General features: G+C 43.1%; 1 protein-coding gene across 8 annotated transcripts in view; it reads right to left on the bottom strand.

Annotated features, from left to right (window-relative positions):
- GRM3 (glutamate metabotropic receptor 3) overlaps nt 1-13,273 on the bottom strand; it is a 151,732-nt gene that overhangs the window by 95,853 nt on the left and 42,606 nt on the right. For 3 of the 8 annotated variants that reach the window (XM_073328672.2, XM_073328666.2, XM_078851167.1), the window contains exons 2-3: nt 10,715-10,875; nt 1,958-2,108 (exon numbers count right to left, since the gene is read on the bottom strand). The exons of 2 other annotated variants lie outside the window; for them this stretch is intronic. The gene's annotated coding sequence lies outside the window, so the exon portion shown is untranslated. Of the gene's footprint in view, nt 1-1,957; nt 2,109-7,330; nt 7,419-10,714; nt 10,876-13,273 lie in introns of all 8 variants that reach the window. 3 more of the 8 variants (XM_073328668.2, XM_073328669.2, XM_073328667.2) reach the window with 3 other exon arrangements.

Below are 13,273 nucleotides of genomic sequence, written 5' to 3'. Positions count from 1 at the left end.
GTTCTGCGGAAAAGGACCTAGGGGTGACAGTGGACGAGAAGCTGGATATGAGTCAGCAGTGTGCCCTTGTTGCCAAGAAGGCCAATGGCATTTTGGGATGTATAAGTAGGGGCATAGCGAGCAGATCGAGGGACATGATCGTCCCCCTCTATTCAACATTGGTGAGGCCTCATCTGGAGTACTGTGTCCAGTTTTGGGCCCCACACTACAAGAAGGATGTGGATAAATTGGAGAGAGTCCAGCGAAGGGCAACAAAAATGATTAGGGGTCTGGAACACGTGACTTATGAGGAGAGGCTGAGGGAGCTGGGATTGTTTAGCCTGCAGAAGAGAAGAATGAGGGGGGATTTGATAGCTGCTTTCAACTACCTGAAAGGGGGTTCCAAAGAGGATGGCTCTAGACTGTTCTCAATGGTAGCAGATGACAGAACGAGGAGTAATGGTCTCAAGTTGCAGTGGGGGAGGTTTAGATTGGATATTAGGAAAAACTTTTTCACTAAGAGGGTGGTGAAACACTGGAATGCGTTACCTAGGGAGGTGGTAGAATCTCCTTCCTTAGAGGTTTTTAAGGTCAGGCTTGACAAAGCCCTGGCTGGGATGATTTAACTGGGAATTGGTCCTGCTTCGAGCAGGGGGTTGGACTAGATGACCTTCTGGGGTCCCTTCCAACCCTGATATTCTATGATTCTATGATTCTATGTTTCTTTATCATTATATGATTTTATAAAGTTGGTACTTAAGAATTAAGTTCATCCCTTTTTTGGTGTTGTTGATGACTTGATTGTGGGGAGGTTGACCCTGTGCAGTCCTTGCTGAAAATCCTCAGTCACCGAATTCTGTGTCTCCCTGTGCTTTTTCTATAGATGTGTTTAAGCTCTAGCAGAGGGGTGACGAAGTAAACTCTAGCCCACCCGAAGGTTATAGTGGCAGGGGATAGGACTTCATCCTGTATTTTTGCTGTTAGACATAGGGGACGGAGCCATGATTCCTCCTACTCCCTAGCGCTTCCATGGAGACCCACCCCACTTCTGCTGAGTTGCTCAGATGGGAATTGTTGGGGGCACGTCCGTCGTATTGGTTATGAGCTCCAGGCCATAATTCTTGGTTTGCCATTATTCAGGCCACAGAGTGTTGTTGAGGAGTTCTGACTCCTCTTCACTGCATGGCACCAAAGGGCCATAGCTTGAGGTTTTGCTCGAACTACGCTGGTGTCCTTCCAAACACAGAGGAAGGCAGAGTTCCTGCTGCAAAAAGTTTGCAGTTAAAGACCCTTATTCAGGAGGGCCTGTAAGCATAAATTTAAACCAGTGCTTAAGTGTTTTCCTGACTAGGAATGGTTTCCTGAATGAGGGCCTAACTTCATCAATTCCAAGGCCAGAAGGGACCATTGTGATCATCTAGTCTGACCTCCCGCATAACACAGGCGTGAGAACGCCCCTGAATTAATTCCTGTTTGAGCTAGAGCATATCTTTTAGAAAAAATATCCAATCTTGTTTCAAAAATTGCTAGTGATGGAGACTCCACCACAACCCATTGGTAAATTGTTCCAGTGGTTAATTAATTAGTCTTATTTCTAGTCTGGATTTTTCTGGCTTCAGCTTCCAGCCATTAGATCTTGTTTTACATTAAGTCTTCTAGACGGAAGAGCCCAACATTAAATGATTGTTCCCCATGTAGATGCTTATAAACTGTGACCAAGTCACTCCTTAACATTCTTGGTTAAACTAAATAGATTGAACTCCCTCACTCTGTCTCTATATCTAACTTGCAAGCTTCTTTTTGGTAACACGGCTCTGGCAAGCGTTAATTTTAATTATTCATATAATTCACATTTATTTAATAGTTGCATTACAGCAATGCCCAGAATACTGTGCCCTCCCATAGAAAAAGAGGTCAAAGTATGAATAAATGTAATACATTTGCATGCAAATGCCCTTGTTTGTTTTCCAATGTTTACTTGCTTGACTGGATCTTTCCATTTGAGCCTTATTCCCTAGTTAGTTAAAGCAGATTGCGATGTGGGATTCATGCCTGGATAAAGTAGTTTGCTTGCTTTACAACACCAAGATAAATGCCAGTCTGAAACACTGTCTTGAGGTCAATCAGTTCTGAGAATTTAAATGCAGACAGATTTACATTTACATTTTGATAAAACCCCTAGCAATAAGACTCATTTAAAGCCTTAAAATATGGGAAGCAACAAAGCAGTCATTAATTTTACTTACACAACAGAATTCACACTTGTAAGGTTTCGACAGTTTCACTAAACCCTGAGGAATTCAAATACCTAGAGCAAATGAGTGTCCACCAGTAATACACCCTTACTGTGAGATGAGTTGGGGATTTTTAGGGCTGATTGCATATTTTCTGCATGAGGTAGCTAACAGTGAGGAGGGGATGTTTTACTACCCTGTTCACATGATCCTGTTTGATGGCTTTCCTATTGTTCTCAATATTCTCTTTGAGTTTCTGAAATAAAAGAGCTGCAGAATTGAAACATGTTATTTCAATGTTTCATGAGATGCTCTCCCTGCCGCCACCTTTTGCATCTATCATTTTGCAAAGGGGAACGATGCTCCTTAAATATGTGTACTTATAAAGTTCAGATCTCGACTGTAGCTGTGTTGGCATGAGAAGGCCATTTGCAAAAGGCTAAATATACAAATGAACTGAAATGCTTTTGGAACTAGCCATTGTGGCACTGGCAGACCTGGTGCCAGCTCTTGCCAAAGCTTTAGGCCTCAGCCAAGGACTGACAGATTCATTGCTGGAAACCAGTATATTTCACCTGTGTGTTAGTATGGTTAAGAGGGGGATTGGACTTATAACAATGTGTTCAGACTTTTATGAAATGCTTGTAAATTGCTGCATGCCTTAATCTCACTTCCAATTTCTTTATCACATGCTATCAGATAATGTTTAAGATTTTGCTTTATAACTCTAGAAATGTTTACTCTGAAACTGTAAACCCAGTTAGGAGGGATTGTCTCCTGCCCATCAAGAAGGCCTGTCAGTGGGACATCACAATGCAAAGACTTTGTTAATTGGCCCCTCAGATCCATGATGGGGCTACGTAGAAAAGGGCTCATCCTATCAGTTTGAATTCTGGAAGAAGGAAATAAAAATAACTGACCAAAATTTTTTTCATCTCTTTTGCTGTTTCGACGTTTAGAGGGCCGGAGCTAGGAAACAGAAGCAGAGATCCCCAGGGCCAACTTGAGTTAGCCCTAAAAGACATTCAGAGCTGACATTACCACAACTCTGTCACCTTTGAAACAATAGACTATAACTCATTTATGTATATATGTTTGTCTGCTTTAGATAGTTTAGCTAGAGTTTACTACAGGACTGGCTACAAGCATTGTCTCTGGTGTGAGATCTGGGGAACAAATTGACATGGGGTAAGTGACTGGTCTCTTGGGACTGGGACCAACCTGGATATTTTGTGATCTTTGGTGTATAGCAACCATCTATCACTGAGTCCAGCTTGCCTGAGTGGCAAGAGAGACTGGAATGCCCAACAGGACTTTCTGTGACTCTAGGGTAAGACTGCTATAGTGCTTTAGGAGGTCATACTTCTTACTGAGTTGGTGAAATCTAACGATAGAACGTACAAACAGTTTGGGGTCTCTGCCCTGCTTCTTGACAATCTATCCTGAGGTTGGCACTCACAGTCGTGAGCCACTCTACACAGCGTGACAGCCATCAGTGGGTTTATTTTTATAATTGGCATTACTTTGGATAGAAAATGAAAGCATTGCAATGCATTCATAATAGGCTCATACATTTGCATTGAAGACCGAGGGGACCTGTTACTTCTTCACAACCGAAGATGGATGAAGGCAGACAAGCTGCAGAATAAAACAAGATCAAATTACAACCATTTGCTGATCATTATTCTGCTGTCTGTCTGTGTGTAGGTAGTAAATGCTACCATGAATTTTAAAAAAAGTCATTACTCAGAAACACTTAGGGATGTGATGATAGAGAATTGTTTGGTTACTTTACACTGAAAAGGCATGACACTTAGAAGCAATTGGGCCTGTTGCTTTGATGATATTCCTTCCTCAAAACATTCTCTCTGTGCTGGAACATTTTAAGATGAATAAAATAAATAAACTGAAAAAATTGAAATAGTGATTTTTTTCCCCCCTCTCTTTTACAAAAATCTCGTTACTCGGTCTCCTATGACAACAGATGGCAAAGTCTCTCCTGAGTAAACCAAATGGAACAGCTTTTTCCTTCAGAATGCAGTGCAAAAGCACTTACCGACTTCTCAGCGTTCTAAAAATCTATGGGCCTAATCCAAAACTTGTTGAAGTCAATGCGAGTCTTTGCTGTTGACCTCAGTGGGCTTTTAATCAGGCCTTTATTTCATTGGAAGGAGGTTTGTGAATTAATTTTAATACTTCCCTATGGTTTCCATAGTTCATTTCCTACATGCTGGTAGATAACAGAACAATCTCTCTGAAAACAACCCCTTTCATTGGCTCCAGGACTCTAGTCCAGATGTGGAGAGCTTGATAAAAGCCTGGGGATGGGGCAGGTCAAAAGTGGCTTTAAACAGTGATGAGCTGCCAAAATCTTAACAACTGGTTCCCTATAAAAAGTTCTGATTTAAGGGATGTACCACAGTATGTATTTTTTGTACCTTTCTCCATAAGAAGTGGCAATGCATTAAGTCATTGGGAGTCATACTTAACAATAAAAAATACATTTTTACATGTTTATTACAATAGAAACAAAGTATTGCTTTATTAAATGCATATCAACATAACGAACGAGGCAAGTGCGACCTCTGTTGATAAAATAATAAACTAGACTGGGGTGGGCAAACTTTTTGGCGCAAGGGCCACATCGGGGTTGCAAAATTGTATTGGGGGCCGGGTAGGGAATGCTGTACCCCCCAAAACAGCCTGTCCCCGCCCCCTATCTGACCCCCACCCACTTCCTGCCCCCTCAGAACCCGCAACCCATCAACCCCCCCACCCCCCGATCCTTGTCCCCTGACCACCCCCTCCTGAGACCCCCACCCTAACTGCCTTCCAGGACCCCACCCCCTACCCAACTTGCCCCGCTCCCTGTCCCCGGGCTGCCCCAACCCCATCCACCACCACTTCAACAGACCCCCAGAACTCCCACACCTACCCAACCCTCTTCCCGTTCCCCATCCCCTGACCCCCCCCCCCCAGAATCTCTGCCCCCTCCAACCGGTCCCTGCCCCTTATCCAGCCCCGGCCCAGCCCGCTTACCATGCTGCTCAGGGCAGCATGTATGGATGCCGCGTGGCCCGCTGGAGCTCGCAGCCCCACCCCCTTACCATGCTGCTCAAAGTGGCAGGTGCTACAGAGCTGCCCAGGAGCGGTCCACAGCGCTGGCCCTGGCGATGCGGCACACTGAGGCTCTGCCAGAGGGGGGGAAGGCGGGGGAGGGCCGGGGGAGCCTCCCCGGCCGGGAGCTCAGGGAGCTGTAACAATTTTTAACAACCGGTTCTAAAACTGCTTCAAAATTTAACAACCGGATCACGCGAACCGGTGCGAACCGGCTCCAGCTCACCAATGGCTTTAAACCACTTTTGTGCCTCTTCCTGTCCAATCTTGGTGGACAGAAAGCACGGTAGGTATCTGCTCCCGCCCAGGAGCATCCCCACCACAGTTCCCTGCCTGATTCCCCTCTGCCTCTTAACGAGCAGCAAAATGGAAAGTCCATTTTATACCCCTGTGCAGGTGCATAGTCCAAGTCACAAGCTGGCCTCAAATATAGTTTGTTATGAAGATATCCACTCAGTGTGCAGCGGCAGTCAAAAAAGCAAACAGGATGTTAGGAATCATTAAAAAAGGGATAGAGAATAAGATGGAGAATATCTTATTACCCTTACATAAATCCATGGTACGCCCACATCTTGAATACTGCATACAGATGTGGTCTCCTCATCTCAAAAAAGACATACCGGCATTAGAAAAGGTTCAGAGAAAGGCAACTAAAATGATTAGGGGTTTGGAACGGGTCCCATATGAGGAGAGATTAAAGAGGTTAGGACTTTTCAGCTTGGAAAAGAGGAGACTAAGGCGGGATAGGATAGAGGTCTGTAAAATCATGACTGGTGTGGAGAAAGTGAATAAGGAAAAGTTATTTACTTGTTCCCATAACTTAAGAACCACCAAATGAAATTAATGGGCAGCAGGTTTAAAACAAATAAAAGGAAGTTCTTCTTCACACAGCGCACAGTCAACCTGTGGAACTCCTTGCCTGAGGAGGTCGTGAAGGCTAGGACTATAACAGGGTTTAAAAGAGAACTGGATAAATTCATGGAGGTTAAGTCCATTAATGGCTATTAGCCAGGATGGGTAAGGAATGGTGTCCCTAGCCTCTGTTTGTCAGAGGGTGGAGATGGATGGCAGGAGAGAGATCACTTGATCATTACCTGTTAGGTTCACTCCCTCTGGGGCACCTGGCATTGGCCACTGTTGGCAGACAGGATACTGGGTTGGATGGACCTTTGGTCTGACCCAGTATGGCCAGTCTTATGTGTCTCTTATTAAAAGGGAATATACAAGAATAAATCACATTCATAGATCTCCAAAGAGACTGATCTCACCTGGCCTAGTGGAAGATCAGCGTGTATAAATGCTTTATATACTGAAAGGGAAATCATGCTCTGCAACAGTCCCTGCCTTCAAGTCAGCTGCTGCATGAACGTCAAGGTACTGGGTCTCATCAAGAAAGCCCTGCTTATCTCAGAGACTACCTTTTCTTCCACAACTTTATGTGACAGCTTAAATCAGCTGAGATACTACAACTAACGGAGGCCAGTCCCAAACTCTCAGGGGCCAGGGGTTGAACATTCTCTGTGGAGGGACCTTGACTATGAACGAAGACACTTGATAAAGCACAAGTCCCATTGACTTTCAGTCAATCACCTGATCAGTGATAGACCAGGCTGAGACCAAGTCTCAGATACCTCCTACACTTAGCTGTGAAGCTACCTTTTTGAGCCAGTCTTCTGCCATTCAGAATGATGACAAAATAGCCCAGTAATAGCTTCCCCCGTGATAAGCAAGATTACCTCACTTAGTGCAGTGGAGCAATGAATGAAAGGAGCAGACAGTAAAGTCCGCAGGCAGAAGTCTGCTTGTCCTAACTTGATTGCAACTGCCTAAAGATTCTTTGGTAACGGGCACATTAGAAACACAGATAGATAGTCATTTAAAATGAAATAGATCTTCAGACTCAAGAGTTTTTGACTCAAAGCTGCCGGTCTCTGCCCTTAATTCACTCTGTTGTTCTCAGTTATTGATGCACATATGGTATGTAAAAATCAACCACTCACTGTTCCAGAGACATTTTCCTTCCTCTAAATGAAATTTCTTCACTTTCATTCATCTTTACAGCTCATTCAATGGGTCTCTCTGAAGCAACTAAGGGAAACATGTTTAAATGCATTAATCCAGCTCTGAGATGGATTAATTGACTGAAAGGCCCTTCTGATCACCAGCCAGCCGCCTATCCCCAGCTGGCAAACCTTGCTAATTTTCTTGTTGTTGTTGTTGTTAATTTTGAGTTTCCAGCCAGCAGGGGTCTTTCTCCATTCTATCAAGTGCGATGTGCCCTCAACTAACATTTTGTATTCTTTGGCCTGCTTTTTCTTGGGTAACGATATTTAGGTAGAAACCTTCGTATGGCTCCTTGTCAGAGGGCTTGCATCAGCTTGAGAGAAATCTGAGTTGACTTCCACATTGGGCCAGCAGGGGGAGGTATTGTACATGCATGACATGCAAGAGAGGGAAAAGATGTCTAGAATTTGAACACTGGTGAAAGGTCACACCAAATTTCAGGTTTCACAGTAGCAGCTGTGTTAGTCTGTATTCGCAACAAGGAAAGGAGTACTTGTGGCACCTTAGAGACTAACAAATTTATTTGAGCATGAGCTTTCGTGAGCTACAGCTCACTTCATCGGATGCATTCGATGAAGTGAGCTGTAGCTCGTGAAAGCTTATGCTCAAATAAATTTGTTAGTCTCTAAGGTGCCACAAGTACTCCTTTTCTTTTTACCAAATTTCAGATCCATTAACTGGATTCTTGGAGAAAGAGACTCCATTGGATAAGCATTGTCTCCACCAGGACATGTGGTGTAGAGCTACAACAATGATGCTGTTTTTCAGAAAAAGCATAAAGTCTTAAGAACTGGAAGAACTGCTGGACAGGGAAAGGCCAGTTTGTCCAACAGGTCTGGAAGTTAGACCCTAAATCCCTAAGGGGGAGGTAGGGCTTAGGCCACACCCCTCTGCTTGGCATTTTCTATTGGCTAGGTTAGGTGGCTCCCTGCTCAGCATGCTGGTATCTGCGAAGCCCTTTTTTAGGCACTTGAATCTCTCCATGCATTGTATAAGGGAGTCTGAGCACCTAATTTAGGGCTGTCAGTTCCACTTGGTGGCAGCACCTAAGCCCCACTGGTGAATCCCACCCTTCTTGCCTGCACGATTGTTATTTTTTTTTTGTGTTAAAATGAAAGGTTGAAAATGAAAGGTTGATCAGACAAGCGCTGCTGTGTACTCTAGGGGCCAAATGCTGCTCTTATTTATTTACCTAGGGTAAATTGGGAGTAGCTCCATTACTTTAGTGGAGTTAGTCCCAATTGACACTGGTGTAAATGAAATTAGAATCTGACTCTAGCATCTGCCGTCACTATCGGCACAGGACTGCACTGTATCATACAAGAGCTGGGGAACATTTTTCAACTGCAACTTTTTTGGACAAAAAAAACCCCACAGATTTGGTGACACTGAGACATTTTGTGAATTTGTGCAGGTTTTGCGGAATTGTTTCATTAAAAAAAAACCCTTAAAATCAGAAAAAAGGTAAACATGTTGTTATTTTCAAAACAATGTTTTGATTTTTTGTTTCAGAATGACTTTTCATTTAGAAATTTCCTTTAATTAAAATTAACATTAAAATGATCAGAATATTTTGTTTGATCCAAAATTTATTTTGACTTCTCAATTTGCTGAGGATTTTGTGTTTGGTTCATTCTGAAACATATTTATATATGAGTCAAGGCTTCTGGTCCAATATATATATGTATTGGATTTGCTCTACCCACCACTAATTTCTTCCCACGACAAGCAAGCACTGCCCTGAGAGCTTGTTACAATGAATGAGAGGCATCAGCCTTTGTTCTATACAACCTGTCACTGCCCAACCCCAAAGAGGAGCTTCTAAAAAAAAATCAACATGCTTACAACATGCACCATCGATATCAATTAATACATTATTACTTGTTAAGTTTTCACCATGGGGTGAGTAATTCACTTGATTTCTTTTGTGTCCCCGGCACAGGGCCTGATTCTCCCTCTCCCTTACCCCAGTTTTAGGCTGATGTGTCTCCATTGACTTCGATGGAGTTACTCCTGATTTTTGCTGGTGTAGGAAAGAGGAGAGTCAGATGCAAAGCCTGTGCAATGTACAGGAAAGCTCTGTCAATTGAGGCTTTATGCAGTCTAAACAGCGAACAGGTATCTTTGAAGAAAAGACTTCAAAGAAAACTGGAGAAAAGAAACAATATCTAATCTTCATACAAATGTGCTCAGGGGCTTGGAAGCTCAAAGGCTTCTAAGATTTAAGAATTAATTATCACTTGCCAGAAGCAAGCTTTATTCACAGGTAACTGGTACACTGATGGGAAACCTTTTGGTGTAAAACTCATGAAATTATATTAACCTGATTAAAGCCAAGTAAATCACCATATTCTCTTTGGTGTATTTGTAAATTTTCCAAATGTTTGATGTTGTGCTTTGCTTCATTTCTGTGCAGTGAACCCCAACAGTTCCTAAAATTTCAACCTTTTAAAGCAATACATTTGAACTATTTCAGCAGCAGTGAAGGCCAGTTTTGCATGTTCCCATGAACACCAACACACATGCAGCACACAAGACCAGATGCTCAGTCACTGTAAATTAGCGTTATGCCATTGGCTTCAATTTACACAGAGGATCTAGCCTTTAATCCTTTCTCAGCTCCATGACTGGCAAGTGTATATTTCTGAGGAATCCTGTGAAAGGCAAAAACAGAGCTGCTATTTTAATCCCTGTCAGGGTAATAAATAAATAAATAAATTATAAAGTGCTTCCTTCACTCCTTCTGTGATATTCAGGGACCATCTATCTTAGGTATTCATATGTCCCCTGCTATCTGAGCGCCTCATAGTCTTTAACATATTTACCCTCACAATAGCCCTGTGAGGTAGGGCAGTGGTATTTCTCCTATTTTACAGATGGTGAACTGAGACCAAGATTCTCAGAGGTATTTAGGCACCTAACTCCCATTTAAATCAATCAATATTTCGGTTCCTAACTTCCACTGGAATCCATTTCAACGGAAGTTAGGCACCTAAATATGTTTGAGGATCTGGGCGAGCGAGTAAATAATCCAAGGTCCCACAGGAGGCCTTTAGCAGAAAGAGGCTTTGAACTCAGGTCTCCTGCATCCCAGGTTGGTGTCCTACCTGCTGGACCATCTTGCCAGTCTGCTAGATGCTGTTAATTACAAAGGATGGGCTGATTCTGCAAGCATTCATCGGCGCCAGCTATAATCAGGTGAGTAGCGCCACCGAAGACAATGAGTAAAGAGTTTTCAGGATAGACATAAAACACAATAGACATAAAACACAATGACATTATTACATACAAAAATGATTTTTAAAAATCCCCATCCTCACCTCTAGAGCAGGATAAAATGGGAGAAAGGTTGAGCACAGGAGGTCCTATGAAGTCATTGTAATGGGTAAAGCTGTCAGCCCTGATTCTGATTTCACTCACATTGGCTTCTTATCAGTGTAACTTCATTAGCTTAGATGGAGTCATTCCTGATTTCCACCTACTGTAAGAAAGAGGACAATCAGGACTGATCACATCTGAAACCTTTGCATATTGATAATTAGTACACCCTGCAACATGTCACCAGAACTGTCAAAAAATGCCTAACAGGTTTAGTGCTAGTTCTGAGTCTCCGACCAGAAGGCGAAGATCTACACGGTACAAAGGAATCAAGGTCTACACCGCCCTACGTCCACACACATCAGCATCAAGGAGGACTTCACTGCAAAGGATAGACTGTGACCCCAGTATTGTGAATCAGGAAACTCATGACTGGTCAGGGTGTGGGAGTTTGTATTTGAAGCTGACTGCTGAGACTCCCAAGACAGCAAAACCACAGGTCATTGGTACCGCCCCACCATACAAATAGAAAATGTTGATCTTTTCAAGTATTTGTTTAACAAAAGATAGCTGACACAGCTTGTGGGAAATTATTTGGCAAGGAAGTGAAATCTCCCTAGCTCCTCCATCTCATTCGTGACCTGGTTTTCTCTCTGATCCTGCTGAGCATCCCTAGTGACCCCCACCAAAAATGTCTCATAAAAACAAAGGGTCAGACTCTGCCACCCCTACTGATGTTAAGGAGCACAGAAGGTGAGTAATCCTATTGCAAACAGTGGGACTACTCCTGGGATAAGGGATTGCTCAGCAGACTAGATCCTCAGTTGATGTAAATCTATTCTGATTTACACTATCTGAGGATCTGGTCCCATGTGAGTGAGGCATGTAGAATCTGGTCTCATGTTATTGTCTGTTACAGGGAAACTGGCACTGAGTTATTTATGCCTGACAGGAGAAATCTGCGGTGTCTACTGTAAGCTGTCAGTTATAACATGCCCATTACAATAAATGGCATGCAGCATAATTAAAGTTAAAGGGCACTTATGAATGTAAGGGGAATGTGCAATTTTCTGTCATTCATGTTTTTCATTAAAACATAGCCGGTTTATCTGACTGGCAGGAACAATGGTGACAAAACAAAAAATATTATATAAATTATAGATACACACACACACAAATTACTTGCTTGATATTCCCACACTGATTTTGAATTAAGCCCAGTATTTAAAATAGTGAGATTGGAACAGGAGGAGAACCCAGAGAGGCACTAGGCCTGGCTGTTGAGAACAGGCTATTGAGACGGGTGTTTTACGGGTGTGAGGTTCATTACTGGAAGGCGAGAGCTATTGTTGTTGAGAGAACCCTTGGGAGTTAAGTAATGAATTAATCCTCACGCCACCCAGCGAGGTAGGTAATTATTACTATCCTAACTCACCGGTGATGGAAAAATAAGGCACCGAGAAGTTAAGGGATTTGTCTGTGGTCACACAGCTAGTCCATGGCCGATCTGGGAATGGAACCCAAGAGTCTTTTGGCAAAATGCTGTCTCACCTCCCACTCCCCACATTGAAGTCGATGGAGATTTTGCCTTTGAGTTCAGTGGGGCCAGGATTTCTCCCATTGTATCCAGTCAGTTCTCCTGCTCTAGCTAATAGGCATACCTGCAGTTCTCTCACAAATATGTGTTGGGAACTGAACCATTCTTTGCATCCGATGAAGTGAGCTGTAGCTCACGAAAGCTTATGCTCAAATAAATTGGTTAGTCTCTAAGGTGCCACAAATACTCCTTTTCTTTTGGCGAATACAGACTAACACGGTTACTCTGAAACCATTCTTTCAGGAAATCATAATCCCTAATACTTATGTACCATTAAGAATGGGGCAGAGTGATAGGTAAAGTCATTTACATTTTCACTAAGCTCAATGTCGTGCTCTTCCCACACTCCTAAAACAAGATGAACTGAGATCTTACACTTTTTGTTGCCACTCGGTGGCATATCACACAGCACAGGAGTATCAAAATGACTGGGTTTTCCCATTGTCATGCTATTAGGAAGTTCCAGTTATTATTATTTTTAAAATGCATTCCGCTTATGTTTGTAGAGCACTTTGGAAAAGAAGAAGAGTGCTACTTAAGTGCAAAGTGTTATTATCAAGTTGCTTTCATGAATATTGTTACCTTTTCAGTGACTAGCTGAAGCAAACTTGGCCCACCTGCCATTTATGCATAATCTCTCGATTGCTATAGCACTAGAGGGCCAGATTCCATAGCCATGTTATGGCAGTGGCACAAGGGGGCAGTAATTTGGCCGATGTAGAAAATCTCTCCGCTGGGCAGAAGTACGCCAGCTCCGAATCTGAGCCTCTGACTCCCGTCCTCTTGGCAAAGCAGGGAGGGGGCATGCTATGGGTGAATAGGGTGCATGCCAGACCTCCACTCTGCTATGCCTATTTTACACTAGCAAAGGGTCCATTGAGGAGCCTACACCTGTGGCAGAATTTAGAGCGGCCAGCGTCTCAAAATTGCCTGGGGCCTGGGCTGGTTTTGAGAATCATGGAGC

Source organism: Lepidochelys kempii, chromosome 1 (genome assembly GCF_965140285.1).
Source record: "Lepidochelys kempii isolate rLepKem1 chromosome 1, rLepKem1.hap1, whole genome shotgun sequence".
Lineage (NCBI taxonomy): Eukaryota > Metazoa > Chordata > Testudines > Cheloniidae > Lepidochelys > Lepidochelys kempii.
The sequence above is the reverse complement of the archived record's forward strand: the minus strand, read 5'-3'. Positions and strand labels throughout refer to the sequence as shown.